This window comes from Cebus imitator, unplaced genomic scaffold, assembly GCF_001604975.1.
Source record: "Cebus imitator isolate Cc_AM_T3 unplaced genomic scaffold, Cebus_imitator-1.0 Scaffold403, whole genome shotgun sequence".
NCBI lineage: Eukaryota > Metazoa > Chordata > Mammalia > Primates > Cebidae > Cebus > Cebus imitator.
Window position 1 is genome coordinate 1,399,266 of NW_016107718.1, and position 5,489 is coordinate 1,404,754.

Consider the following 5,489-nt stretch of genomic DNA (forward strand, 5'->3'; position numbering starts at 1 on the left):
AAAAAAAAAAAAAAAAAAGATAAAATTTACTGGAAACATAAAGCTCTATAGTTCTGGTGAGATTAATAAATGATATCTGAGATTAGGGGAGAAAAGTCATATGGTCAATGCTTCTAAGACGGTTTAATCATGTCTTACCCCGAGAAAGCTATGACATTATGTTAACTTTTAGAACTTTAGTTTTAAACAGGTTTGTTAACTGAAAGATAATGCCGTGAGTTCAAGATTATTTTCAACAGAAGGCCTTACAAATTCTATAAAAGAATGTTGTGGGAATTCTTTCTGAAGTGAGTATTCTTAACAAAGCAGAGGATGTAAAAGATTCTCTGCAGAGGAGTGTAAGTTCATCATAGAACGAAATAATTTTGTATAGTGCATGACATGATCAGAGGAAAATGCAGATCTGAAGCATCTTCAGAAACACAGCAGTACAACATAATTCTAACACACTTGAAGTTAACTTGCTCTACTGTTTGTGCATAGGAAGGGCCTATATGGGCATGCATGAATATGCTGGTATCCTCCATTCCAAGACAGATACTGGTGAAACTGTGCATATGGCAATGCCATGAACAGGTAATTAGTGGCTAGATTTATTGTACTTGATTAACTTAACATTGGGTATATTTCGTCAGAAAAAGCGGAAAGAAAAAACTGACAGCAAGATATACAAACTTGGCATAAATCAAGTTCATACATAATGACTGTTGAATTTGAGCTATACTTCTTATAATACAAAACACACACACACCCACACACCCACACACCCACACACACACACACACACACTTTTGGTGAGATAACTGGGACCCAATCAGTTGCAGAAAGAACCTCATTTGTTCTAATGAGAAGCACATATGAAAAGATGTACACAGCACAATTTAGAATGGAATTAGATCTCCACAACAACAAAAGTTCTGTGCATGAAATCAAAGGCCAGGCACAATGATCTGACCCCTTTCTCAGTGAAACTGCTGTTCTGATTCATGAGGAACATCCAGGACTATACCAGGGAATGGCAAATACTGCTTTTTACATAAGCACAGGCAGCTGCTTTAGGATTCTCCCAGAAAAGAACCTGGTCTCCTGCCCTAAGTATCCCAGACATAAACTTTTACAACCAACCTCACTGTTGTTCAGTCAGGTCAGACTGAGGGTCTTGACCTTAGTCACGAGCAAATGGGCTCTTACCATCATCCTGAATGTTTCTCTGCAGGAAATCAGCCACTAGGCTCCTAAGGGATCTTTGGTGAGGCAAGCCTAGCTGATGAGGAAACATAACCAATATGCCCACAACTGAAATATGAATTAACTGTCAAATAAAAGTAAAAGCGTATTAGAAGCCCTTCCCAAGAATAAGGATGCTGACAGCAACAACATCTATGTAGCAACAAGGGCTATGATGCAACAACACGCAATAGTCGTGATGTGTCAGTTACTGGACTAAGTCTATTGCCTTGATTATCCTGCTGTATTTTGCAGAGTAACCTAATGAGATCGGTATTTTTATTGTCCCTTTTCTTAGCCAAAGAAATCAAAATTTTGAGAGGTTAAAAAATTTGCTAAACTGAGTAGAGCTGAAGGAAATCAAATCTAAGCAGTCTGACTTCAGAGTCCACATTTTCCCACCCTGAGGAGACCACCAGAGGGCAACATCAGGGCAGAGAGGGTCTCACAAGCACTCAGGGTGGCAGAGAGCCAGGCTCTGCCCACGTTGTGACTCAGCTGAGAGGGCACACCCCAATTCAGCGCATCGCATTTCAGTGGTTTGCTTGTCTGCCTCTGGGGAGGAGGCACACACAAGAGCTCAGGCCTATCTAGTTCCAAATCTCTCAGGCTTACACGTGGAAGCAGCTGAATGCTTTTACTGAAGTTTGGTGAAGTCGGAAATATTATAGAATAGATACAGAAGAAGAGAAGTCAGATAATCTAAGAGCCTAGAAAGTCGGGTACCAGTTTGGATTCCTCATTAGGAGGGCGGTATTTTGAAAGAAGCATTTAAAGATTACCCTGAGAACAAGAGTAATTTGAAGACTGAGAAATGAGGAGTCAGAAATTTAAAACATAGTACCCACTATGCCTTGCCTGACGTAACACTTGAAATGATTTTTCAGGGTGCCAGCCACCATGCTCGGCACTGGCTCCTACCTGCAGGGTCACGTGTAGGGAGCACAGAGCACAAGAGGAGACATGATGTGGAAGCTGCACGGGAGGAGGAGGGAGTGGGGAACTCCTGCAGCAGATACCACTTGGGCGCATCCTAGCACAGTGTCCCTGCTCTCAGGGATTTTCAGAGTAGTGGAGGAAGGTGAAACAAGGATGGAAACAGACAAAACTCAGCTTGGGGGACAAGGGAAGTTTCCCTAAGAAGGTGACTCTAAAAGAAGTTGATGGTGGAAATAGAAAAATATGAAAATTCATGAGTCATCTGGGTGGAAGAAACAGAACGATTCCAAGGAATGAGGAAATGCAATGTTTTGAAATGTTCTGGTCTGGAGGACGTGCAGAATAGAACGTTCCTGAGAAATCAGAGACAGAAAAGTCACAGTGAGTGGTCCAGCTTGGGAGATGATGTTTCTGAGGGGACAAGAGGACACCCCTCTTTTCTTATGGAAAACTCAGGTCACCAACTCTCTTTTCTCACAGTTTGGTAAGTTCCAGAGGCAAGCACATTCCAGTCTTATCTGTCACATGCAGAGACAACATTACTCTTTGAAACAAATAACCTGTACTTTGATACCATCTTAATCAAGAAAAAGGCTGCTATTCCTCTATGAAAATTAAATGGCCTTACTCATATTTTTGCACTGAACAAGAACTTGCCCTTCTCTGCAGGAAGGCTAGTCCTAGGGGTGCCTGAGACAAATATTCAGTTAAAGGTCCCCAAAGTTCTAGAGCTGTGTTGTGCAATGTGGTAACCACAAGCTATATGGGACTACTGACATTCAAATTAAAATTATACAAAATTAGAAATGCATTTACTTGGTCATATTAGACATCTTTCAAGTACTCAATAGTCACATCTGCCTAGTGTCTACCATACTGGGTAGTGTAGATGTGGAGTAGAAAGTTCTTTTGGATGGCACTATTCTACAATGGGGTAGGACAACTTTTTCTAAAAGTGCCAGATTTAATTATTTTCAGCGTGCAAGTCACAGGTTCTGTCTGTCACAACTAATCAACAATATCATTAAAATATGAACACAGCCATGCAAAATCTGTAAATGAGTGGGTACGATGGCTCCATTCCAAGAAAAATATTTAAAAAACAGGTGATCAGTCTATGGGCCACAGTTTACTGGCCCAGATCTAGAACATAGAGCAAAACACACACATTTTAACCTGGAGTATATTACAGAAGGGGTTTTCCGTCTATTTTGCCAAGAAAATGAACCTAACATTTAATTTTGAGCCTAGGTGACTTAACATGGAAAAGGACCCCTGCATATGTGAACAAAATAACCAGTTAATAAACTTAGTCTTATTTGATTATTAAGGAAAGTTTGTGAAAACAATGGTTCGGGTTTTATCATAATTGATGAGGGATTATTCTTTCTGATGTTGATTAGCCAGATGATGTGAACTGTCAGACGCTGCTTTTAGTTTGTGGTAGTTAGACTGTTTTATCAGCACAGACAACAGTGATTGTCTTCTTGGTTCACAGGGCAAATCAAGTATCAGTTATAACTTAGTGATTATGACTACTATCTTAACACGTGGTTTAATGAATTTTTTTTTTTTTTTTGTAAAAAAGTATGTTGGTTTGTAATTCTTTACCTTGAGAGTATACAGACTATGGAAAAACGGCCAAGTAGGAGCAGCTCTGGATTGCAGCTCACAGCGAGAGCACACAGGGTGAGTGGTAGCTGCATTTCCAGATGGATTTTTACTGCCCGTCTGGATTTTTACAAACCTGGAGATTCCCGGGCAGAGGAGCTCCGCGGGTCTCCAGTGCAGCTATTTTGGCCGACGAGGCGGGTCTCCACATAAAAAACTCACACAGGTCCAGGTACCATTTCAGCTGGTGACTGGAGCACCTGGGAGACAGAGTCACTTGTTCAACTGATAAAAAGGGGACTGAAATAGGGAGCCAGGCCAGGAGATTCCCAGGTGAAAAAGCACCACAAATCTCCAGTGCGGCGGTTTCATCTGGCGCAGCAGGTCCCCACACAAAAACCTCACACAAATCCGGCGCCTTTTCAACAGGTGACTGGAACACCTGGGAGACAGAGTCGCCCTTTCAACTGATTAAAAGGAGACTGAAACAGGGAGCCAGGGCAGGAGATTCCCAGGCAGAAAAGTACCTCCAGCATGGCTGTTTCAGCCAGCACAGTGGGTCTCCATGCAAGAACTCACACAAATCTGGGTGCCATTTCAACTGGTGACTGGAATGCCTGGGAGACAGAGTCACCCATTCAACTGGAAAAAAAAAAAAGGGGGGGTCTGAGGCAGGGAGCCAGGGGCTCAGGCACATCCAGCCCCACACCCCCCCAACAAAGACCAGCAATCTGAAACACTCTGGATTGAAAGTTTCACAGCAAGCACAGCTGAACCCGGGATGGCCCAGCTCTAAGGGGGAGGGGTGTCTGCCATTACCGAGGCACTCCATCACTACCGAGGCAGACCACCATTGCTGAGGCAGTCTGCCACTGCCAAGGTAGCCCGCCATTATACAGAGAGTCCGCCATTACAGCGGTGGGCCACCATTGCTGAGGCAGTTCTAATGATACCCTATAAACAGGACTGCAGGTAAGTTCACATGGCAGCTGAGTGGAGCCCACAGCAGCTCAGCAACACCTCTGCTGGCAGACTGTGACTAGGCTGCCTCCTCACTGGGCAGGGAATCCCTGAAAAAAGGCAGCACCATGACATAAATTTATAAATAAAGCCCTACCTTCCTAGGACAGAGCACCTGGGGAAAAAAAGGTGGTTTTGAGTTCTGCTGCAGCAGACCTAAACGTACCTGTCCAGCAGCTCTGAATGGAAAAACAGAGCTCACAGCTCAGCACTTGAACACCTATAAAGGACAGACTGTCTCCTCAAGTAGCTCCCTGACCCCCATATAGCCAAAGAGTCACCTCCTAAAGAAGAGCTCAGACTGACATCTGGCAGGTATCCTTCTAGGACAAAGATAGCAGAAGAAGAAACTGGCAGCAACCCTTACTGTTCTGTAGCCACTGCAGGTGAGCCCCAGGCAAGCAGGGTCTGGAGTGGACCTCCAGCAGTCCTACAACAGAGGGGCCTGACTGTTAGAAGGAAAACTAAGAAACAGAAAGAAATAACTTCATCATCAACAAACAGGACATCCACTCAGAGACCCCATTTGAAAGTCACCAACTACAAAGACCACAGGTAAATAAATCCACAAAGATGGGAAGAAACCAGCACCAAAAGGATGAAAACACCCAAAACCAAACACCTCTCCTCCTACAAGGGATCACAACTCCTCACTAGCAAGGGAACAAGGCTGGATGGAGAATGAGTCTGAT